Source organism: Parasteatoda tepidariorum, chromosome 6 (genome assembly GCF_982258835.1).
Source record: "Parasteatoda tepidariorum strain Cologne lab strain chromosome 6, Ptep-v5.0, whole genome shotgun sequence".
NCBI classification, from domain to species: Eukaryota; Metazoa; Arthropoda; class Arachnida; order Araneae; family Theridiidae; genus Parasteatoda; species Parasteatoda tepidariorum.
This window is the reverse complement of record NC_141760.1, coordinates 111,763,612-111,790,212: the sequence shown is the minus strand read 5'-3', so window position 1 is coordinate 111,790,212 and position 26,601 is coordinate 111,763,612. Positions and strand designations below refer to the sequence as shown.

General features: G+C 30.8%; 1 long non-coding RNA gene across 1 annotated transcript in view; it reads right to left on the bottom strand.

Moving 5' to 3' along the window:
- Positions 1–25,956, bottom strand: part of LOC147808282 (uncharacterized) — a 35,724-nt gene extending 9,768 nt beyond the window's left edge. Inside the window, exon 1 of the long non-coding RNA XR_015434818.1 lies at positions 25,718–25,956. This is a non-coding gene — a long non-coding RNA (uncharacterized LOC147808282). The remainder of the gene's footprint in view (positions 1–25,717) is intronic.
- Between the last annotated feature and the right edge of the window lie 645 nt (positions 25,957–26,601).

The window sequence follows — 26,601 nt, the reverse complement described above, 5'->3', positions numbered from 1 at the left end:
TTACATTACGTCACTTATCCTTTGTTCAAATTTCAGGACATTTGCACGAACTGTTTGCAGTTATAAAAGAGAAACACGAACATGCACAAAAACTCTTAATTTTATCATTAGAAATTTAATAATGTTTGAAACTTTTTGAAAATAAATGTTATAAAAGTGACCACCACATTTTAATGTAATTCAAAGTATAGAGTGAAATCAGCTGAATCGTTTTTTGAGACATGAACTTCTAAGAAAAAGTCCTATTTATAACAATGTGGCCATGTGTGTGTGTCAATAGAAATTTATTAAAAATAGCATGGAAAAACGAGTATGTTACAAATTGAAATAGTTGATTAAATTATATATTAAATGTCTGGATGGTATTAAAACAGTTTTTATTTGTAATAACTTAAAATTTAATTAATCAGTGTTATTAAAACTAAAAAAAGCAAATCTTATCCCTTACATTAAAGTAATCAAAAGACATTCCTCTTGATGTGACAAGTTAAATTCCTGTGTTCATTCATACGCTAAAAATATGCATCTTAAAAGAAGTTTCTGATAGAGCTCATTTTTACGAGCTTCTAATTCCTGCAATTATTTTTTTAAGACTAATTAATGACAATCCAAAGAACTCGTTGGAGCAGAAGGTGTTTACGGTGACTTCCTTTTAACGTTTATTTCTCTTAGAATAAAATGAGGGATCCCTTTTATAGGACATTTTGTTTCCAATAATGTTTTGTTAAAATATTTAGATTGAGATTAATTCATAAAATGTTCATTTAACCTTCTACTTTCGATAGTGAGTATTTAATTTAAGAAATGCAAAGTTATCAAATACTTGCAATATTTTTATTGTTTCATTCTCATATATTTTCCTCTATGAAATGAAGTACATCGAAAATAAGTTCCCTTCCTTTGAAATAACATCATTATTTCAGGAGCCTGCATTCGCATGTGAAAGGGTGATCAATTATCCATTTTTCGTAATGACTAGTTTAAGTGTTAGTTATACATGATTTTAAATACGTAATTTCTGTTAACGCTCAGCTGCAGCTATTGAGTTATTTCCATCGCACCCTTTGACGGACCAGCGAAGATTTGTACCCATCAAATTCGAAACAATTAGTTGCGTTAGAACAGTGTTTCGTTAATAAACTAACGTTAAAAGTAATTGCCAAAAATTGCTACAAGTTACTGTTTTTTTTTTAAGTAGCACACTACATTACTATGGCACTTTTAAATGTGACGTTTATCGTCACTCCAAATTAAAATCACGAGAAAGGGCTGAAATCAGAACATCTCAAAGTCTTCGATTAAATAAAACTACCGTGAGAAATCTCCATCGGCAAATAGTAACTTAAATACGGATAGAGTTGTTGTTGCCGTATGCCTGTTTAGGCAGAAGGAGTGCGATTGTTCTTGTTTTTCAGTGGCGTCATCTATGGCCAGGGATTCGACTTCTGCCACACCATACGTCTCACCCGTTTATAGGGCGGACGCAATCGTACATCCATTCATTCATCCACAGATCGTAGTTTTGATCTGAATCAGAAAACGGTCAATTTCCAAATCAATATCCCCAGAGGTATTGATTTGCTATGGGAACATGGAGGACTTTTGCGACTCGACAGATTTAACGAGCATCAGTCACTATTTACACAGTCTTCGGCCGGCGGGGTTCGAACCCACGAACTCTCGGACATAGGCCCAGCGCCCTACCGATCAGGCTATCACGGCCCAAGAGTAATTCAAATAAACAATTAGGTTAAAATCTTACAATGCCACCCCCATCATGGGACTAACTCGAAAACGCCATTAACTTTTGGACTTGACCTTTCCACAAATTTGTAACTTTTTATCACGCAAAAAATAACGATATAAAAGCAGCCGAAGGAAAGGGTTAGGAGAGCAATCAAAGTGTGTCTACTCTAGGCAGATACCGAAAGTAAACCACCATAAATAAACTTGGTAAGTCTCTCCCTCCACCTATTCTTAAACAATTTAAGCACTTATATTATAATGCTAAGTTGATTCAATTGTAAAAGCTAATGCTGAAATTGTTTAATGGTAAATAAAATATTATTTGTTTAAATTTCAGACGAGTAAATTTTCCTTTATTTAATTTAATTGCGAAACTATATGATATGGCTAAAAAGCGCCACAAAACAAACTACGGAAAAAAGTAGCACACTACATTACAAACTACGGAAAAAATTAGCCCACTACACTACAAACTACGGAAAAAATTAGCCCACTACACTACAAACTACGGAAAAAATTAGCCCACTACACTACAAACTACGGAAAAAATTAGCCCACTACACTACAAACTACGGAAAAAATTAGCCCACTACACTACAAACTACGGAAAAAATTAGCCCACTACACTACAAACTACGGAAAAAATTAGCCCACTACACTACATTACACTACAAACTACGAAAAAAAGTAGCGACTACAGTGGTTTCACTACTTGTAGTGCGTTACTTCCGACCAGTGGCTATGGTTTAAGGTTTGTTTAGGGTTCTCTTTCTAAAGAGTACTCCTTTTTGCTCCTCATAAATATGCTATTTACAATTTTCTTGATAATAAATAACGACTTAATCCATAATGATAACTAAATAACGTGATTTAACATAGAAGAATGATTAAAAAAAGAGTAACATTATGTGTAGCATTTTTTAACTCTTTTTTTATTTTTGCGTAATTAAATAAAAAAGAAAAAGAAATATGGAGGAAAAAAATTTTTAATTTGCAATGAATAATCTTTCTAAAAAAGACTGTTGTTCCTCAAAAAGAAGCTATTAAAACATTTTTAGCACCTTTTATAACTAAATATTAATTTTAAGATAAATGAACTAGGAAAAAAATTTAGAAATAGAAAATAAACTATAAAAATTAAATTTTTTTTTCAAAACGCTTTGAACATTAACAATTAAAAGACACTTTAAATGTCACAAAATTCAAATTCGCAAGCAATTAGAATTACAACAGAAAACTTCAGACTGCAGTAAACTTCATTCTCTTTGTAATTAATGATGTTTTCTAAGTCACACTTTTTCCTCGCGTGATGAATAAAATAACTCTCGCGCTTAGAGTAATGGAAACCTATTCTAAGGAATAAATTATACCGCAAAATTCAAAAAATGCAGCAATAAAGCACTTATCCGAGATAATTAATAGCCGGATTTTATTCCTAACTTTTAAAAATTTCCAAAAACTCTAGAATAACGTCTAAGAAAATTAGCAGCATATTTGGACAAGAATTATTAATATTAACAGTCTAAAATATTTTTAATGACATTTAATTTATCGTGATAAGCTACTTTCCAAAAATTAAAAGAGTTTGTTTGATATTTAAATAAGCTGTTAATTGTTTGAGATCAAATTAAATGTCTAGACGGCTTATGAGTATATGTTAATCATAAAGTTATATTGAAACATTTATATTAAGCAGCGTATTCTTCACGGTGTTTTATTTAAATAAATTATGCATCTAGTGTTTCAGAAAAATATTTTAAAGTTTAGTGAGGGAAAAAAGAATATTATTAACAGCGAAGGTTGCAGCTAAAAATATTTATTTATCCTACTTTTAATAATTGCAATTAATGATACTTGAAAATAATTGGTTAATATATTGCGAGGTCATTGCATTCAATAAGTGCTCAATTTTTCACACTTCAATTTATCATTTTTCTCATTCTCTTTTACAAAAATACTCACTGCTCCCCGAAAAGAGTGGCATATACAACCCAATTATTTTTTTGGTAACTATTTAATTTGTTCTTAATACGTAAATATATCTCACCAGTAAAATACAATTTATAAAATTAGTTAAGAGCATTATATTTTAGCAACAAAAAAAGAAAAGAAAAATGTTATACAGCGACACCACTTTCGAAATATAAACCGATATTTGAGAAATTTTGCCCATTAACTTTATTATTAAAAGTCGCAGTCTAGGCTCTGGGAATAGACAGTTCGCCTTGAACCGGGCTCGAATCCCAGCGACGGCTGGTGGATTCGAATTCCGCACCACAGTGCTGACATAAAATATCCTCTGTGGTAGAAGGATCATGGGATAGAGTTCCCTTGTCGTCAGGCTAACCATGTGTGGTTTTCGGGGTTCACCTCCCCATGTAACACAAATATGAGTTATTTCCATCAAAAAGTTCTCCACGAAGGAAAATTTCACCCAATACTTGATCCAGGAGTTCCCTAGTCTTCTGGAGTGGGTTCAAAATTTCAAGGTTACGTAGTTGAGCATTAGTATTTGTAAACCCTAAACTGAGTCGGCTGTTCAACGACTGTTATAAAAATAAATATTATCATAGTATCTACATTAAATAACCGTGTATGGCTTTCGTGGTTTGCCTCTCCATGTAACGCAAATGTGAGTTATTTCCATCAAAAAATCCTCCACGAAGGCAAATTTCTCTCGACTACTTGAGCCAGGTGTTCCCTTGTCTTCTGGATTGGGTTCAAAATTACAAGGCAACGGAGTTTAATATTGGTGGTGGTAAACCCAAAAATAAGTCAGCCGTTCAACGACGGTTATAAAATAAAATTATCAGAAGTCTATTTAAAGAATCTTTTTCGTCATCTTAATATTTAAGCCCTTTACAACTGTGTAAAGTTAATTTTGGACTTGCATCTTTACTTTAATACGAATTGTACGTTTGTCGTAAGAACTAAGAAGAAAAAAATTCACTTTTTATATACTCGATTCTTTACTTGAATAAAATTATTTATAAAATTATATCGTTAGGTTATAATTAATCACAAAATATAATCATTACAGAAACCTAATTTTTTAATTGTCATTCTGCACAATCGACATCAGAAAAAATGTCATTGTATCTGTACTACTTTTCAATAAAGTGGTGTAACGGAACACAGATAATTCCTTTCTGTTTGGTGCAATCAAATGCCGGGAACATTCTGTTTGACTATTTTAAGAGGAAAGTAGTTGTCTCTATTTTTGGTGTGCAATAGCATTAAAAAGTTATAATAAAAATACGAAATGATACACATAATATCTAATAAAATTATCTATACATTACAATTTAAGGTAATAAAAGTTAGTTTAGGATGCAGGAGCACTAATTCTTAAAATAATATCAGTTTGCAAATGAAACATACGCGAGGCACAGAGAAAATATTAAGACTAATTCGAATTAGGCTTAACAGAACAGAAGTATATAGAAAATTGAACATTATGAAATTATTTAATGCAATGGACAGATATTAAAAAATTAAAATATAACTACCCTTATTACACTACTAAAAAAATACAAAAATATTTTTAGCGGTTAATTTAAATTTCTGCAGATGAGAAGCAACATTGAAGAAGACAGCCACAAACACTCACCAAAAAAAAAAAAAAAAAAAGATTTCTTTTAAATTGCCGAATATATTCCACTAAATTTTAGTGACTCATAATTTTTATAGTCACATATATTCGAGTTTTAAGATTCAACCTACGTTCAGTCTATACAGGCTCTTCCTTGAGTTCTAAAAATTAAGAATCTATAGTTTAAGAATAAGAGCTCAGAGTTAGAAGATCTTGACGTCTTCTAAAATAGTTTAACTTGAAGCACGCAGCCATTATGTAAATTTTACTTGAAAGAGGTAATTGTTACGTCAAAAATTTTGGTTTCAGTTTAAGTAACACGCTCTCACATTATCACGCATAACCATGTCTCAAGAAATATGGAAAAGTTTTAACTCAAAAGTGATTTACATATAAATGAATATTCGATTTTTATGAAAATAATCAGTGTTCCGGTTTTTGTGAAAGAAGTACTTTACTTTTATGAAGTTTTGTCAAAAAAAGGTAATTTACATACCGATTAATTGAAAATAAATCGCTATTTAAAGACAGGAATTTATTTTAGAATATATTGTGAAACTGTGACTGGCAAAAATAGCGGCAACTTTATATTACCTGTTTAGACAACTGGTTAAGACAATTGGTTAGGACTTCAAAAAGGAAAAACGGTGTTTTTTTCGAGTTACGACTTTAAAGCCTTATCTCAATCTTTGGTTAGGGTGTTTTTATTGGCGAAACATTAAATAAAAAAATCGAATTAACAATCTAGTATTAAAAAAAAAATTTTGTATCTGAACACCAAAAGTGGTTGGTAACTACTTTACAACAAATTGGTGTTCCATTATAACCCAACGATAGTTTCAGGTGTTATGTAACACCTAGCATGTTCTTTTACACTACTCGGTGTAAAGTAACCACCACGAACCACCACGTTTGCTGTTTAGTAGTTATTGGAGTTCCATATTATCCCAACGATAGTTCCAGGTGCTGTGAAACACCTAGCATGTTCTTTCACACTACTCGATGTAAAGTTACCGCCACGAACCACCACGTTTGCTGTTTAGTAGTTATTGGAGTTCCATATTATCCCAACGATAGTTCCAGGTGCTGTGAAACACCTAGCATGTTCTTTCACACTACTCGATGTAAAGTTACCGCCACGAACCACCACGTTTGCTGTTTAGTAGTTATTGGAGTTCCATATTATCCCAACGATAGTTCCAGGTGCTGTGAAACACCTAGCATGTTCTTTCACACTACTCGATGTAAAGTTACCGCCACGAACCACCACGTTTGCTGTTTAGTAGTTATTGGAGTTCCATATTATCCCAACGATAGTTCCAGGTGCTGTGAAACACCTAGCATGTTCTTTCACACTACTCGATGTAAAGTTACCGCCACGAACCACCACGTTTGCTGTTTAGTAGTTATTGGAGTTCCATATTATCCCAACGATAGTTCCAGGTGCTGTGAAACACCTAGCATGTTCTTTCACACTACTCGATGTAAAGTTACCGCCACGAACCACCATGTTTGCTGTTTAGTAGTTATTGGAGTTCCATATTATCCCAACGATAGTTCCAGGTGCTGTGAAACACCTAGCATGTTCTTTCACACTACTCGATGTAAAGTTACCGCCACGAACCACCATGTTTGCTGTTTAGTAGTTATTGGAGTTCCATATTATCCCAACGATAGTTCCAGGTGCTGTGAAACACCTAGCATGTTCTTTCACACTACTCGATGTAAAGTTACCGCCACGAACCACCATGTTTGCTGTTTAGTAGTTATTGGAGTTCCATATTATCCCAACGATAGTTCCAGGTGCTGTGAAACACCTAGCATGTTCTTTCACACTACTCGATGTAAAGTAACCGCCACGAACCACCACGTTTGCTGTTTAGTAGTTATTGAAGTTCCATATTATCCCAAGGATAGTTCCAGCTGTTGTGAAACAACTAGAATGTTCTTCTACACTACTTGGTGTAAAGTTAACAGCAACGAATCACCACTAAACTCTGTAATTATCTTAAGATATGATGCATATAAGAATCAGTAAAGCTATTGTTACGAGATAATATCAAACAGGAATCAGTTTTATCCATACACTACATCTTAAAAAAATTATAATTAAACATATGCGAAACAGAGAAAAACCCAACTCGGTATCGATTGTAAACAATTTCGACGAAATCAAAAAGCGCCAACATTTATAGTTTTCGGAAACGAAAATATTTAACGTACAGTGAAAAGACTTGTACATTTTTTGTATTTTCTTTTAGATGATAATGGCCTTCTTAGACTTTTCAAATTGCAAATGAAAGCTCGATTTTGTGATAACTTGCAAAAATATGTATTTCTTCACACAGCTTTTAGTGTTGTAAGGAACATGAAATTTGAAGCGACATCACACAATCCTTATTGCAGAGTAAGTTGATTTTTCTTTATTTTTTTTTTTGTTTCTGTTGCGATTTTGCACAGAAAACACGTGAAAAATCAAAAATAAATCCAAAATATTAACATAAAAATATAAAAGCAATCTTTTCAAGCATTGCTCTTACGAAAGCGTTTATTTTTTGACGAAAGATATTTCAACCCCAAATTTATGTTTTATCTTTTCAACCAAAATTGATGAATCAAAAGATTCGAACCCATATGCGTTAGAACTAAAATGTTTTAAACTACTACAACGTAAATTAGATATGGACATGCATAAGAAAAATAAAGCTTTAACGTTGGATATTTAGGTCAATAAATTTTATTTTGTTCGCCGTTTAATTCCAATTATTTCAACATAATATAAATATAGCAGTGATTTTTTAAAAAAATATATGAAATAAGCTGTCTTTTTTTTTTTTTTTTTTTTTTTTTTTTTTTTTTTTTTTTTTTCTTTTTTGAAGTTATACTTCTTATGCGACTTCCAACAAGGTTGCGTTAAACGTTTAACGCTACATTTTTATTGGCCGGGAAATCACGTGGTAGGATCCAGTTTTCCCTCATTCATTTCCATATTGTTTTGGTTCTCACTAGCATAAAAATAATAAAAGTCATAAAAAATTGTTTTTCCATAAATATTTTTTCAGTTTGTTTTGATACACATATAATTTATTAGGGTAGTATTTTCTATTTTCAAATTTAGTGGATAACAATTGTAAAAAATGAGTAAAAACAATCCCACGGACAATGCGACGGATTTATAAGGTTATGTCAAGGTACGGCTTTTGTGAATATCAATTGATTGTTAGGTTTTCTCTTTTGAAATTACATTATGACGCATTCACATACATTATTAATACAAATACATTTTCCAGGGCGAGACGATGAGGCAACCACAAGCACTTCCACTGGTTCAAGAGGGAAAAATGCACAATATTACCGTGATTACAAAACACGGAAGCGAGCGGAGCAGGAAAAAGAGTCATTGAATAGAACTAGTGATCCTTCGACGACTGCTGATTCTTCTACAATTAACGTCGCAGGTTGCAAAGTTTAACTTCTTCCACGCGGAGGGACTCCAAGCACTATTTTTTTTTTTTTTTTTTTTTGCATCAGCTAGGAAAAGCGAAATATTGAGGTGTGTAGTGTTTTAAGAAAACATATTTATAATGCAAAGCAAATAAATTAAAAAAATTTGAATAATTTTTTCAGACAAAATAAGAAAAAGGTATTTTTAGAAAATGTGTAGGAAAGTTCATCATTAATTTAATTTATTGCGTGTCAAATACTGCTGAGGATCATAAGCGTAGGTAAATGACTTCTTGAAATTTAACAAGGTGATTTATTCATCGTTAATAGGCTTAAGAGTCAACCATGCAGATAAGAGGTTTTTTTAAAAGGAAAAACAAAAGTGAAATCCCCTATTTTTTTCACTTTCTTTTCTAAAGCAATTCATTTATCATAGTATGATGAGAAAAATTATCTACTTCAGTTATTAAAAAGAAGGTTAAAATTCAGCCAAAAAAAAAAGGAAACAAATATTAATCGATGCATCAGCCTTTGTAAAAAAAATGCTATGTTTTTGAATGCAAGGTAAGATTAATTTCTTTTTTCTAAAAAAATATTATATTTTATTATTACATTAAAAAATAATTTATTGTGGAATTAGTGGAAGATGTTTTGAAAGAAAATTATATTTGAAGATAAATTCAATTAAATTTCTATCTAGTTCTATGGACGAAATTCTAGTTAAGTTTAATAAATAACTTTCTTGGCTAGTTCACTTTTATGGTAAACAAGCTGCGGAAACTTATCTCATTACTTGAACCAATAGTATCTTTTACTCTAATTTAATAATGAAATCAGAAATATATTAGAAAACCCTCAAAATATTAAATTGTATCTAAACACAAAGCATTTTTTTACATTTTTTTATTGATATGAATAGAAGAAAAAAACGCATTCTGATGTCAATTTTAGACCGCTGGAATTTGTATAATTTAGGGCATAAATTATTTTTTGAATTGTTATTCATGTATATATTTTTTTAACTCTCATTAAACCCAGTTTATAGCAACTTTGGTTTCTTCATGTTGAATTCACTTCATTCTCGGCTGTGCTTCATGTTCTTAACGGTAGGGGGCAGACTTGCAGAGGTTATTTCAACTTCCTGTAGAAGATTCGCTTTGTATTGATTTCTATTTTCTTTTCCTTTTTCTTTTGACATTAAATTTTATATTTTAATATAATTGGGTACTTACAATTCCAGAAAAAGATCTCCCATACCCACACACGTGACATATGACGTCAGCGCCAGCTCATCTTCATCATCAAAATGGCGTATTAAAGTTGAGCTAAGTTTCTCTGCATAAGTTAGAATGTTAAATAACGATAATTCAATTAAATACATAGCCTAATCGCACCTCGAATTAGTTGAAATATAATTCTTACCATTTTTTATAAATGCATTATTATATTTTGGTTGTTGTAGTTCATTTACGTCGCAACTAGTCGCAACGGTCTGGGAAACATCCCTGAGGATGATCCGAAGACATGCTATCACAATTTTGATCCTCTGCAGAGGGGATTATTTTTGTGGCCTTACATTATAAGATAAGATAAAAAGCTTTCTAGTAGTACATCCCATGAAAATAAAGATTAACTTAATAAATAATCAAACATTTACATTCAATGATAACTATACTTTTTGCGTATTTCCCAGATCTTGAGAACTTTTTAAGCTAATTATATAATCCGTTTATCCAAATATATAATTCCAGGCAAAAAAATAAAACTTAGCAAAAATTTATAATTTTTTATAACTTTATTTAATAATAGTTTAAAAAAATTAATTGTAAGGTATAAAAAATTTTACTTCCTTTTGAAAAATGCAATTTTACGTGGCAAAATGCAGAAGTTGAGCGAAATCAGTTGAAGAGTCCCTGAGAAATCGAATTTTAAAGAAGCCGTATGTTTAAAATAAGATTTCTCAGGAACTATTTGACCGATTTCGCTCAAATTGTATATTTTGCCATGCAAAATTACAATCTTTAATATGACGTAAAAAGTTATTTACCTTACAATTTAAATTTTTTTTTTGACTATTCTTAAATAAAATAATTTTAAAAAAAATCTTTATTAAAATTTATTTTTTGCATGGAATTATCTTTGAAGAAACGAATTATATAATTGTGTGTAAAAACATTTCGATTCGCTCAAAAAGTTAGAGATATAGCGAAATACGCAAAAAGTAAAATTAACATTAAAAAAAAAAATTCAAAACTTTGGATCACTCTCCGGTCCAAACTATGTAGACCCTAATTTCCCACATTGCGGCTAACCCTTATATTTTGGGGCCAGAAATCCGAATCAGTCGAAAATAAAGGTATGTTTATTTAGATAAAGTACGTTTTAAGGTCTGATTAAGTAATTTAAAATATCGCCTGCACTTGAGGTCACCCCCTCGAACCATTAAGATTGAGTCCTAGAACGTGAAGATCCGATCATTAGATCAAACGTTATCCAGGGTGGCCTGTTTATTTATTTATTCTTTTTTTTTAGCTCACTGTACTTGGTATCCACAGCAGTTTGTAGGTAGTCTATCCAATATCCTGCATTTTGTAATTTTCTGTATTAGATCCAGCCTCACATTGAGTTCAATATTGTGGAACGGGTATGAAAAATAAACATTAATTATCTGGCAAATCATTAATTATCTGGTAAATCATTAATAATCCGGTAAATCATTAATTATCCGGTAAATCATTTATTATCCGGTTAATCATTAATTATCCGGTAAATCGTTAGTTATCCTTTAAATCGTTAATTATCCGGTAAGGTTCGATACCACGCACTCATTGCATAAAACTTCACAGAAGTAAATCATTAATTATCCGGTAAGGTTCGATACCACGTACTCATTGTACAAAACTTCACAGAAGTAAATCATTAATTATCCGGTAAGGTTCGATAGCACGTACTCATTGTATAAAACTTCACAGAAGTAAATCATTAATTATCCGGTAAGGTTCGATAGCACGTACTCTTTGTATAAAACTTCACAGAAGTAAATCATTAATTATCCGGTAAGGTTCGATACCACGTACTCATTGTATAAAACTTCACAGAAGTAAATCATTAATTATCCGGTAAGGTTCGATACCACGTACTCATTGTACAAAACTTCACAGAAGTAAATCATTAATTATCCGATAAGGTTCGATACCACGTACTCATTGTACAAAACTTCACAGAAGTAAATCATTAATTATCCGATAAGGTTCGATACCACGTACTCATTGTACAAAACTTCACAGAAGTAAATCATTAATTATCCGATAAGGTTCGATACCACGTACTCATTGTACAAAACTTCACAGAAGTAAATCATTAATTATCCGGTAAGATTCGATACCACGTACTCATTGTATAAAATTTCACAGAAGTAAATCATTAATTATCCGGTAAGGTTCGATACCACGTACTCATTGTATAAAACTTCACAGAAGTAAATCATTAATTATCCGGTAAGGTTCGATACCACGTACTCATTGTACAAAACTTCACAGAAGTAAATCATTAATTATCCGATAAGGTTCGATACCACGTACTCATTGTACAAAACTTCACAGAAGTAAATCATTAATTATCCGATAAGGTTCGATACCACGTACTCATTGTACAAAACTTCACAGAAGTAAATCATTAATTATCCGGTAAGGTTCGATACCACGTACTCATTGTATAAAACTTCACAGAAGTAAATCATTAATTATCCGGTAAGGTTCGATACCACGTACTCATTGTATAAAATTTCACAGAAGTAAATCATTAATTATCCGGTAAGGTTCGATACCACGTACTCATTGTATAAAACTTCACAGAAGTAAATCATTAATTATCCGGTAAGGTTCGATACCACGTACTCATTGTACAAAACTTCACAGAAGTAAATCATTAATTATCCGATAAGGTTCGATACCACGTACTCATTGTACAAAACTTCACAGAAGTAAATCATTAATTATCCGGTAAGGTTCGATACCACGTACTCATTGTATAAAACTTCACAGAAGTAAATCATTAATTATCCGGTAAGGTTCGATACCACGTACTCATTGTATAAAATTTCACAGAAGTAAATCATTAATTATCCGGTAAGGTTCGATACCACGTACTCATTGTACAAAACTTCACAGAAGTAAATCATTAATTATCCGGTAAGGTTCGATACCACGTACTCATTGTATAAAACTTCACAGAAGTAAATCATTAATTATCCGGTAAGGTTCGATACCACGTACTCATTGTACAAAACTTCACAGAAGTAAATCATTAATTATCCGATAAGGTTCGATACCACGTACTCATTGTACAAAACTTCACAGAAGTAAATCATTAATTATCCGATAAGGTTCGATACCACGTACTCATTGTACAAAACTTCACAGAAGTAAATCATTAATTATCCGATAAGGTTCGATACCACGTACTCATTGTACAAAACTTCACAGAAGTAAATCATTAATTATCCGGTAAGATTCGATACCACGTACTCATTGTATAAAATTTCACAGAAGTAAATCATTAATTATCCGGTAAAGTTCGATACCACATACTCATTGTATAAAACGTCACAAAAGTAAATCATTCATTATCCGATAAGGTTCGATACCACGTACTCTTTGTATAAAACTTCACAGAAGTAAATCATTAATTATCCGGTAAGGTTCGATACCACGTACTCATTGTACAAAAATTCACAGAAGTAAATCATTAATTATCCGGTAAGGTTCGATAGCACGTACTCTTTGTATAAAACTACACAGAAGTAAATCATTAATTATCCGGTAAGGTTCGATACCACGTACTCATTGTACAAAGCTTCACAGAAGTAAATCATTAATTATCCGGTAAGGTTCGATACCACATACTCATTGTATAAAACTTTACTGCGTCTTGAGTGTAGATACAGAATCTGGCAGAGGCATTTAAATTTGGCATTAGAGTATTAAAACACTAATCCAATCAAACGAAAATGCATTTACAGAGTTTGACGTTTGCAATCGTTGAACTTCTTAAAATATCAGAAAAAAAATAAACTCCTCGTGATAAATACCTTCTGTATAATTAACTTCCTCGATGTCATTATGGTTCACTTTCAACTTTAAATTTCTACTTCGTGAAAGAAAAAAAAATAGAAAAGAAACGATAAAGACTTTTACTTGCCTTAATTCTTTAAGATTCAAAAATAAACTTTTTTTTAAAACACAAGTAATTGGAGAAATTAAAACGGTCTCCATTACCTATCTATTCTAAGAAATTCCATTTTTTATTGAAGCCGAAATAACGTTTCATATCCTTTGAGTCTTAGGTTTGCAATCTGTGAGAGTTTTTTTTCCTCCCCCCAATCAGCAATTAACTTTTTTTTTCCTTTAGAAAAAAAAAAATTAATTCAGTTTTGCGTATCTTCCAGCTTAAGAGATTAATTAAAACACGGAAGGATTTATCGTCGAAAATAACTGCTATTTTTTTACCATTATTTTAAAGGGAAATTCTGAAGAGCTTAGAGGAAGAAAAAAAACATGTTGAGTAACATTTTGAAAGCATTTGATTTTACAGTTTTAAGGGCATGTGACAGTAGAATCGAAATATATAAAACTCATAAGATCTCGAACATTTAAGTCATGGATTAAATCTAACTATTCCTTTCACGAAAAGAAATTAAGGTCGCGTTACAGAATAGTTGAAGAAAGTGCCGTTATAAACAAATACACATAATTATTATTAAAAATAAAATTTAAAAAAAAAATTTTAATTTTAAGTTTTTAAGTAGAGAAAACTATTTTTAATTTAAACTACATGTCTAGTGTAAAGGGCATTTGCCTACAGACTGAGTTACGTAGTTTCTGTATTTTATGAAATGCCTACGACAGGAATGTTTCCACGATAAATTTCCAATTTAAACCAAGTTTTTATAAGAAGACTAGGGAGCTAAGTTCCTAGCTCGCGGAAGCTCATCAACCCCTATGAAATCTATCAGAGTGGAACAAGCTTTGAAGCTCTAATCCTTAATTTGACCTTTGAAATGCTGATCTCGAGTTTATTGACTTCCGCATCGACAGGAAATATAAAATTGTTACACTGAATACATTTATACTTCTACAGTAGCGAGAAATTCAAAAGTAACCAATTATTTTGCCAGAACTGAAAATTTTGTTTCATTAGAAGGCTCTGCACTCAACAAACCCCACAATAGATAGTGTTTGTATCTCGATCCTGATGGGTTGTTGAAACGTGGCATTTGTTTACGTTAGAAACTGTTCTTCCCATTCTATTTCGAGTAAGCCAAGCCCATCAAGTATCAATTCTATTAAGTAGCACATTCTAAATTCTTTCAATAATTATGCCTCGAAGTTGCTAGGTACACAAAACAAAAGTATACCACTATTACAATAAAATACATAAATAATAAATCTAAGTTAAGTAAAAGAAGTAGAGGAGAAAGAATTATATTTCAACTAATTCAATGTAATAATACGGCTATGTATTTAATTAACTTAACGTTAATTAACATTCTAACTTATGTAGACAAACTTAGCTCAACTTCAATACGCCATTTTACTGATAAAGATTAGCTGGTACTGACGTCATAGGTCACATGTGTGGGTATCTGTGATCTTCTTGAAGTGCAAGTACACAATTATTACATTCATTTCGCGTCTGTGTGTTCAGATTGTTACATCCAAATTAAAAAAGTCTTCAGTTAAGAGATCCTAAATTGTTTTATTGTATTAACACAGATTTAGTTCGCGATTCTATTTTGGCTAAGACTTTAGACGAAGTCAATTTCCTCGGTTATCACTGCAACGACATCTATCTGGAATCTTGCCGCGCATAAATGCCTATTGTTCAGTCAGCTGCCAGGATGGAACTCAGTGCCACCAGCGGAGTGAGTGGTATAGTTTGTCTAAAGTAAGAACTCCCCTAGCCATTCGCCTGGACCAATGACAGTGACTATGGTAACGAGGTATAACTATTTCAATTAGGGGTGTGAGGTCATTTTATAGGACAGGTTTTGACTCTTCGAGAGAAACGGAATCTTTTTCTTCGGTCTATTGTGTTATAAAGAGCAATTGAACTAGTGATGAAAAAATAAAAAGGTTCAATTTGAAAGGGTCTTTAATGTTAAAGGAAATTAAAGGCAAAAATGTAGATATTCGATTTACAAAAATTAATTACGGTTTGTGGATTTAATCAAAATTAAAGGCTAAGAAAAAGGATGCAAAAAAATTTAAATCAATCTATACGGACGTAAGTCCGCATCTCAAAGAGAGAGGCAGAGAGTATGGTTTGTCTAGCGCGAGAACTCCTCTAGCCATTCGTCTGGACCCGTAACGGTGACTATGGTAACGAGGTATAACTATTTCAAGTAGGGGTGTGGGGTCATTGTTTAGGACAGGTTTTGGCTCGGGTCGGCAAAAGAAAGGGAAACTTTTTCTTCGGTCTATTTGTGTTAGCCCTAGAATGAAGAGAATTTACCCTTCCTGAAATGCGCTATTCTTGTTTTCATAGCAGTAGACGGCCTGAAACATTGTGGCAGGGGGGAGTTCTTACCGTAGACAAACTACACCTTAACGGACTACGCTAAAGAAGCTCTTGCAAAGTAACCTACAATTTTGTCTTTTCAAATTTTAGATAAATTGTGAGTAGCCATAAAAACTCGTTAATTGTATTTCATCTAAGAGAAAAATTGTGCTCTAATTATATGTTTCAATTTTTTTATTCGTTATTTTAATATTTTTCGGTCGCTCTTCTGATTAAACTAGATCCATATTTTCTAGATTGCCCTTCACCCTTATTCCAAATATATCGGTAAAAAATGTGTTTATTCATAGAAAGTACGTTTTTATGTAAGATTTCGATACTTGAAACATGATCTGTATTAATAATTTAATTAACTGATGAAGTTATTGGAAAATATGTTAATATTTGATTCCAAAAACTACATCAAAAGTTAATCAAGTTTTTTTTTTCTTTTTTTGAGCTCTGTACTATAACTTATGTATTGTTTTACCCTTAATCGAACAAGACTAAAAGATTTGGAAAGAATATTATTTGAGAAGTTATAGGGTACTAAAGGAATCCTGAATTAATTTTCATTCATAAAAATCACATTACTTCTAAATTATTAGCAAAAAGACGTAACGCAGATAGTGCTTAAAAAAACAATGTTTTCCTTGTCAACATTGTATTTCGTGGACTTAAAATTGAAATTATTGGTCTTGTCAACTTTTGTTTGACATGAATTCAGCGTGGGGGGAGTACATATTATGCAATACCTCGTTTGTCTAGAAATCAATAGTTAACTCTCTTCTTTTCTACCCCAGTCACGTGTCCCAGATGTCCACCGTTGCTTTTCTTATTTTAGAATGCACAATGATACCTCTAAAAGTGCATAATGATGCATAAAATGCATAAGGTTACCACTGCCTAAAAATGCATACTTTAAAAAAATGATTTTAGAAGCATATATTTTACCGTGAATGCTTTCACATATTCGCTAGGGGTGAACGCCCGAAATACTTGTATCCGATTTGATATTAATTTATTCGTTGATATTAAAATATCGAATAAATATAATAATATCTGCTGAGGATAGATTAGTTATTTTAATTTCTCTTTCTTTATCTCTATCTCATCCCGCGCCTGAATGCAACGGTGCTAAACGAGTTTTAGGAAGTAAAAATGATTTTTTTTTCGCCGGTTAAATGACGCGAATAAACCTCCAAATCCAATAATGTGGTTTCCATAAAAACTCATGGAATAATGTGAAGGCTATAAAAATAAAGTAGTGGAAATATATTTCCAACCATCAAACAAACTGACTTCAGCCCTACAAATGCCATTATTTTCTCTTTCTTCTTCTAGATCGTGTAATTCATAACGAAGAAATGGAAAACAAAGTATTGCAGCAAAACAAAAAACCCACCATTAGAGAAAATGCTCTTACCAAAAGTACCCATTCATCTGACGGTGACTAACTGATAAAAGTTGCAAGATTCAGAAGAAAAAATGGAACTACGAGATATACTGAATCTCTTCTATTTTCTTTTTCTTTAACGTGGAAGTATTATCCGAAAAAGCCAGCCATTTGAATATTTTGATCCATATATCACGATCCGAATATATAATCGATCGGTTTTAAAACAATAGAATAAATAATCGATTGTATAATCGATATTACCTTCTTTAATCAATTTTAAAACGATTGCATTTTATGAACTTCAGAGATTCCATTTGACTTTGGAAGATCTGGATCCTTAAGATCCTTTTATTTATAAAAAATATTTAAATAATACCATTTAAAGATATAGTACATAAAAAATTTTTTTAATTATCAAAAATGCGATTAATAATGGATTAAATAACAATTCCACATCGAATTGATTCCAGAATGTTTACATGAATGATCCTTAAAAGATCACAATCCTTTTTATCTTTTTAGGATAATCTTTCGATCCTAAGAGACAGATCTTAAGAACTGATCTTAAGAGGGTGCTTAAAATAGAGCACTTAAAAAAATATAGAGACACTTAAAATTTTTTTATAAAAAATATTAAAATAACACCAATCACTCATTTAAAGATACAGTACATAAAAGTGAATGTTTTATAATCAAAAATGCGATTAATAATTGATTAAATAATTATTCTACATAGAATTGATGCCAGAATTTTTACGTGAATTGTCCTGAAGAGATCAAAATATTTTTAGGATGATTTTTAGATCCTAATAGGCCGTTCTTAAAAAAAATCTGATCTTAAGAGGGCACTTAAAAAAAAAAAAAAGAATTGGCTTTGAACAAAAGGCGAGAATAATTAGTTTTATTGTCATAAATATCTTGGCATGCTTTAAAAATACGCAAACTTATTAAAATTTAATAATTCAGGAACTGTACTCCGTTGGAAGTTTAAAAAAAAAGGCCAGTGCCGTATAGGATTTAAGTAAGCATCCGCGACTGCATATAGTTCTGTTTTATTTCGTTTATCAAATTACACAAATATACTTTCAAAACAATAAGAATGTTTTTAAAAGTTAAACAATTCAGACAGAAATTTAATTTTTCCTATCCTTTACGATATACATCATAGAACTATAAAAAAATGTTGCACTTCCGTAGTCTTACTGGAATACTAGATTTGACAACATATTTCGATAAGCAAGACGAACGCTCGTTCTTGAAAAAGAACCAACTATATGACGTTGCAAGAGCATTGGATTTGATTGGACCACTAAAAATGGCGTTGACATACTCTTAACAAATCAAATGCAAGATAAAGAATTTTTACTTTTATTTCACTCCAGAAAAAAAAAATAGTCTGCAAGAAACAGTATCTATTATTCTTTCATCAGTTTCTTTAAATGCGAACAGAAAGACGAGTATTAGTCACGATTTTGAGATAACATTTTTATTAATTCTTATTTCTTGTTGATTGATTGTTGTTTTTTTAATAAGAAAGCAAGCAAAAAGCACGCAAAACGTTTCAAGCGTTGGCAACGTTAGCGCTGGGAGCTTGACATCCACTTGGCGTGCTCTAAGATGCAAACGAGGATAATGGGGTTTTTCCTAACTTGCAATTGAGTATAATTTGAAATTTTTAAAAATGTCAGAAGTTTTTATAAAAATTATTTCAATAAAAAAAGTACGCAATTATCATCAGTGATCAGCATCAATAAAACTATTTAATTACTTGAATAGTTATTCGAAATTTAAGTGAGACACTTAACTGTATTTTTAGATATTAAAGTAAGTGTCTACAAAATAATCACAATACCAGTGCTAATAGTTTTTAAAATGCAGAATTCTGCGGTAAAATTGAAAAAAATAATAGGTGCTTCACGATGTTTCAAAAGTGCTTCTGGATTGGTTTTGAAACTAGTTGCTTGACAATTATTTTCCTTACAAATGCTATGAACACCATAATAGAATTTCAAAAAACTGATAAAACACAATTTATTTCTGAGAAGAAAATTTCTGAAACAAGTGTCTTATTATACGAAAATGCCAAATATATAAAAAATCTCTATTTCGAATTTTTTGCCGCTTGCGTTGATTTTTCTATTGCTCTGCAAAATTATGCTGTGCAAAAAAAGACAAATCCGCAGCTTTGACATAACTTAGACAAAATTCAAAAACTAATGACAGCATCAAATGCATTTTATATCTGAATATTCTTTGAATAATAATAATTTGTTTATTTACCTTTTACTTATTTCACCTCATTTAAAATTCCTATAAAAAATTTCTATTTTTACTCTTAACGCTTTGAATTAAAAATGTATAAGACTTTACAGTGCCATTTATGAAAAATGTGAAAAACAACATCATATAATAATCTAATCTTGCTACCGCCTTCAACGGATACAAAATCCACTAAGTTTTTTTTCGTTTGTATATTCTTTTAATATAAGCTATCCAAAAACAATTTTTAAAAAAATTGTTTTAGAAACTCCTAAGGTTTAATTAATAATAATACAAAAGGCGACCATCATCAAAAAAGTTCTTTTTTTATATAAAAATAAGCATCATTAACAGATTTGCCGAAAGAATTTCTTAAGAAAAGTAATCAAATAAACTGCTTTTAAAAAATTAAATATAAAATAAATTTTTCAAAAAACATTTTTTTTGATGAAAAGCTGGGTAGGACAATTTGTTTAAATAATTTAATTGTTCAAATCTTTTTCTAACAAAATTAGCCCATAAGTATATTTTTCGAAGCTATTAAAAATGAATTATACGTGCACGCGAATTATTTAAGCAAAAATTATCATTATTAATATTATTTCCTTTACATTTAATTAATTAACTCCAAATGAATATAAGAGTGAAAACATAGCTTTTTCTTTTTCAGGATTGGCCAGAAAAAGATGCTTTTTTTTATTATTTTTTAATTAACTAATTTGTGTTAAACAAAGAGAAATTGCAAAAATACTGTTTTGAAGTCTAGCATAATTTTAGATTCTTTACCGTTTTTTAATTGCATCTTTATAATTTACGGATTTTTCGACTCTTTTAAATAAAACAATTATTTACATACATAAATTCCTAGCTGAATTCACGACAATTAGTTTTGATTTAAGAAAAAAAAATCATTAAACAATTTCGACTGTGGTATTTATGAGTTAATAATGATCAGTTAACTTTTAGGCTTCAATTACTAAGCATTTTTATTCTAATTTTTATTCAGATTATTAAAAAAACTATAAAAATAATTATTCCGCAAATTTAATCAATTTATAAAGCGAAAATGTTACGCCAAAATTTGTTTAATAATACGATACCAGCAGCATTTTTCATGATAAAAAAAATCATCTACTGTTCTATTCTTGAATTTTTTTTTTTACCAAAATATTCCTTTAGATATGGATACATATTATAGATAGAAACTATTTATGCTTTAATGGTTCAGATTAAGTCAAGAATTTTTTATTCTCTTCAACGTTTTTCTTAATTTTAATAACTCCCAGAGATGATAATTATATGTATAATCTCTTTCGAAACATTGAAATAGCAATTTTATCACTTTAATTTCAACTAACTTTTTTAATTCTGGTAGGTAGGTAAATTTAATTACGTCGCAACTAGAACTGCACAATGGGCTATTGGTGACGGTTTGGGAAACATCCCGGAGGATGATCCGAAGACATTTCATCACAATTTTGATCCTCTGCGGATGGGTTGGTTCCTCCGCTTTAGTAGCTGGACGACCTGCTCACGAAGTCGAGTACTTAACGATAGAACAGTTTAACGAGGTTGATACGGCGCACCCTCGGTCCCTGCGCAGCTGATCAAAGTGGTCACCCACCCTCTTACTGAACACCGGGAACTGTATCTTCAGGATCAGTCCACCGCGGGACTTTTTAATTCTGGAAAATTTCGAGTCTCTTGAATTTTGGAGTAAATTGAAATTTTAAAAATAAATTTTAAGACCTCTTAACTTGCAAAGAAACTTGTGAATGTATTTTTTTTTCGTATTTAGAAAGTTGTGCGTAAGAACAGAACTATCACATATTAGAAACCTATCAATGCCTAAAAGTAAAATTTGTTCTTAGATTACAATAAGAAATGCAGGCTGAGAGAAATGCATTCTAAACACGAAAAAAAAAAGTGACAAAAAATTTATTTACTTATGCTATAGCTCTATTCACAAAGATAGAAAGAAAATACGTATACTTTACTTGCTATGCTGAAAGTGATAACTTTGAACTAGGTGTAAAGAATCTCATTAAATCACGCAAAAAAAAAAAGTATGAAAAAAAAAAGAATTAAAATACTGTCGGCTGATGAACCATTGTAAAAAATAAGGAGACATAAAGGATCTAGGATACATAAAGGGTCTAAACTAGTCATTAAAGCACCAAGAAATTATTCAAAACAGTTTTTAATATTCAAAATATTTTTCCTAACTATTTTACGTTTTTATAACAGAGATATTTTTAGAATGAAATACCGGTGCATCAGTCGATCCCTAATTTTTGAGATAGATTCCCGACTTACTAGAAATAGGCTAAATCTATCGCTGAAAGAAACCAAGTTTAAAACATTTCCGAAATTGAAAAACATAAACATACATGAACATAATATTATATCGTCTACAAAATTATCTTAAGTTAGAAATATTTGACATTGTTCTCTTCTTACATTTTTCCTAAAAGAAAAGATGCTATGCAGTAATTCTTAGTAAAATCTTTTAAAAGTGTGGAATTTCGAATTCTTTGTAAGGGGGTGAAGACGATAGTTTGTGACAGATGACGCTAACATGACTAAATTACACAAATTGCTCTTTTAAATTATTCTTTTAATTGACACTTTTAATATATTGCTCTTTTAATGTTTAGCACCTTACATGATTTTAGCTGTTCTACGCCTGCCATGTTCATGGGCTGTTGCCATGTCTGATGTGTATTTTATGTAATTTATGTTTCTACTGTTCTCTGGATATTTTTTTTTTTTTTGATTTTAATAAACATTTACCCGTATGCCCTAAATAAGGGCGGGTCGGGGTAAATTCTTCCATGACTAAATTACACATTACTAAACATGATCCAGATGATGTTTTCGAATCTTTGAATTTGTAGCATAAATTGTGAAGTATGATGCATAAATACTTCTATGGTGCAACTGACTTCATCAAAATTAGGTAAAAAACAGAAAACGTTGATATTTCATATTTGTTTACGATGCCATATTTTACAACTCGGTATGGGTGTATCGCTTAGATATAAAAGCAGTAAGATCAATCACTCGATCAGACGGACGTCACGGTAAACTTCGACACCACTGGTCTAGTAACTAGTTCTACTCTATATCAACGCCCTCCAGTGAGCAGATTGACTAAACAAAACTTCATTGAAGTTGTTTCTTTATAGTAGCTGTCTATAATTTGTTCTTTTTTCTCTTATTTGATTTTTATAAATTGTAAACCGTAATAATTAATAACATTCTGTCTCTGTACTAGAAAAATCTGAAATTCGCAAATATTAGAACTCACTTTTTTCCGAATTTAATATTTTATTTGTAAATTTTAAAAACAAAAGAAATCTAATATATTATTAAAAACTGATTTTTTATATCATTCAAAAATTCTATTGCTTGAAATAAAAAAACACAATTTAAGTGCTTAATAATTTTAATAAAATAAATAAATGAATGGAATAAAATAATGAACATTTTTGTTAGCAATCTAAGCTGCCCAAAACATTAAATTTTATATAAAGCACAATAAATTGAAAAATTTTAATAATTGCTCAGATAGAATCTCATTATCGTTTGTAAGCGTTCAATTAGTTTGTTATTAAAACGTTTTCATGTTTTTCAATTAGGCATAATGTAAATTCTAATTATTTTCATTCAAAAAGTCTTTCAAAATATAGTTTTACTTTGCATTTAAATTACAAGTTACTTTGATATCTAGGTTGTGTACAAAAATAAGAGGAACTAAAGTAATCACAACATTTACTAAGATGATAGGCTACACATCAAGGATGATTAAAAAATGATTTATTATTAAAAAATTTCATTGTTATAATGAACATTGAGATAGAATCCTATTATCAATAAAAGCAAACTGAAAAACCTTTTCGTAGTTTTCCTTAGCGTGTAACGCAAGGTTTAATAGTTTTAATTTAATATTAATCAAAATAGGCTATTTTTATAGCTTTAATAAATATAATTTTACTTAGATACTTAAATTGCGACTTACTTTGTCTTATGGGTTGAGTTAATAACAAGAGCTTTTCGTTATATCAGAAGGATGATACTCTATTAAGGATAATAATAAAAAAAATGGTTGTTTATAAAAAAAATAATTTCAACACATAGCTGGAATCCTATAACCACGAAGCAATGTGAAAAATATTTTCGTGGTTTCCCTTTGCGTGCAACGCAAAATGTGATTATTTTAATTTAATCCTAATTAAAATAAATTATTCTTAGAACTTTCATAAATATGATTGCACTCAGATATTTAAATTGCAATTTACTTTGTTTTATGGGTTGTGTTAAAAATAAGAACAGCGTTTCATTATATTCACAAAGATGACAAGTCATCTATCAAGGACGATGATAAAAAAAAATGATTGATTATTAAATACTATTTTCTATTAGATAATGAGCATTTAGCTGAATCCTATTACCAATAAAAGCAATCTGAAAAACATTTTCGTGGTTTTTCTTAGCGTGTAACGCAAAATTTGATAATTTTAATTGCAATTTAATCTTGATCAAACATGCTTAAAAATTCATTGCGATTACTGAGCACTTAGCTAGAATTCTTTAAATGCCAAGCAATATAAAAGATGTGGTTTCCCTTTACGTGTAGCGCAAAATATGATTAAATTATAAGCGATGTCAACACATATCTAAGCAATTTACAAAATAATATACTGGTTTTCAGAACCAGTATATTATTATGACCATTATTATTTATATTACTATGAATTTATATTACTATTGATACTATTATTATTGATACTATTATATATTTTTGATAACTATTGATAAAAAATTATTACTTAGAAAAAATGATTATTTCTGATCAAATTCTGGTTTTCAAAATCCGAAAAATTGGATTTCGAAAAAAAATTCTATCACGTAAAAATGATTACAAAATGATTAAGACAATGAAGATTACAAAAAATGATTACGAAATTATTTTTGATGTATAATCTTAAAAAAAATAATCTATCGTACTACGGCAGGCAAGAGATAACAATTATTTAAAAGTTTAATGAATTTTCCTTTCATAACGTAATAAAAATACTAAATTACGTAGAATATTGATTCAGATCAATTTAATAGATTCAAAAATTAGGCATAAAATTTTCAAATAAACAATTTAACCCTACGATAAAAAAGCATAAATTTGAAAATAAGAAATAAGTTTAAATTTCCTATTTTGAATTCTTGAAAAAAAAAATGGTGTATATTACAGAATGCTAAAATTTGAAAATTTTTGTTAACTTTCAACATACATTTATACACACAGTATTAGATTATTTAAAAATTTAATGAATTTTATAGTATTAGATTACATATTACATAGATAGCGTATCTAATATGCTTTCCATGGATTCTAAAATTAAGTATTATACCTACTTTATTTCATTAAAATTCTGAACTTGGTGCATGTTTGAAGGAAAGCAGTTAATATTAGGGTTGTATATTCAGCAAAATAAATAGAGGCGTTTATTTTGTGAAACGAAAAACAATAAGTCCTACGTTTACCTTTTTATTGACTACTTATTTTATACTAGTTGAATTGCTACAAAACTAAACTGGAATACATTAAGTAAAGCATAACCAAGTAAAATTTATTAACACGAACTTGACTTGCAACTTTAAAAATAACTAGATCCACTTATTAATGACACATTTAAATAAATAAAAAAGAATAAACTTACCTTATGCGATTAAACATCATAAGGCCACAAAACTTGAATACGTACTATTTAGTAGCTTTCAACACAAACAAAAGAGACTAGTGGGTCAAGAAAAAATAAATAATGCGCTTTTATACAGGTAAGAAAAACTGTGAATGAAACTTTTTCCGGTTGCTGACTTTTGCTTAATTAGTAAAATTTTACATGAATAGAGGGGGCCTCCCTGGCTGACTGGTATCGTCTGCCAAACTCTCTGCAAAGCGTGGAGGTAGCGGGTTTGAATTTACGTGCGGGTTTGTTGTTAATTTACGTCGCACTAGAGCTGCACAATGAGCTATTGGCGACGGTCTGGGAAACATCCCGGAGGATGATCCGAAGACATGCCATCACAATTTTGATCATCTGCGGAGGGGATGGCACCCCCGCTTCGGTAGCCCGACGACCTGTGCGCGAAGTCGTGCACTTTACGGTAGCACAGTTTAACGAGGACCCATACCGCACACCCTCGGTCCCTACGCAGACTGATCCAAGTGATCACCCACCCGCACACTGACCGTAGCCAGTGATGCTTGACTTCGGTGATCTGCTGCGAACCGTGTCTTAACAATCAGTCCACAGCGGGACGCGGGTTTGAACAACGCCGGTGCTTAGGGTTTGAATCCCGTTGTTACCCAAGATGTATCTTCGTTCTTGTCCTTCTCTGTATTGTGCTATCTGTCCTTCTATTTGACAAGGACTGCAATTGCATGTCATCCCAATAAACAATATGAATAGAGCCTCCCTTGTGTTGTCCTTCCACCAAACACTGTGAAGGATAGAGGTAGTGGGTTCGAATCTAGCCATAACCATGATGAATCTTTAGGTCTGTACTTCCTTATTTCGTAACATCTTACCTTTTGAGTTCA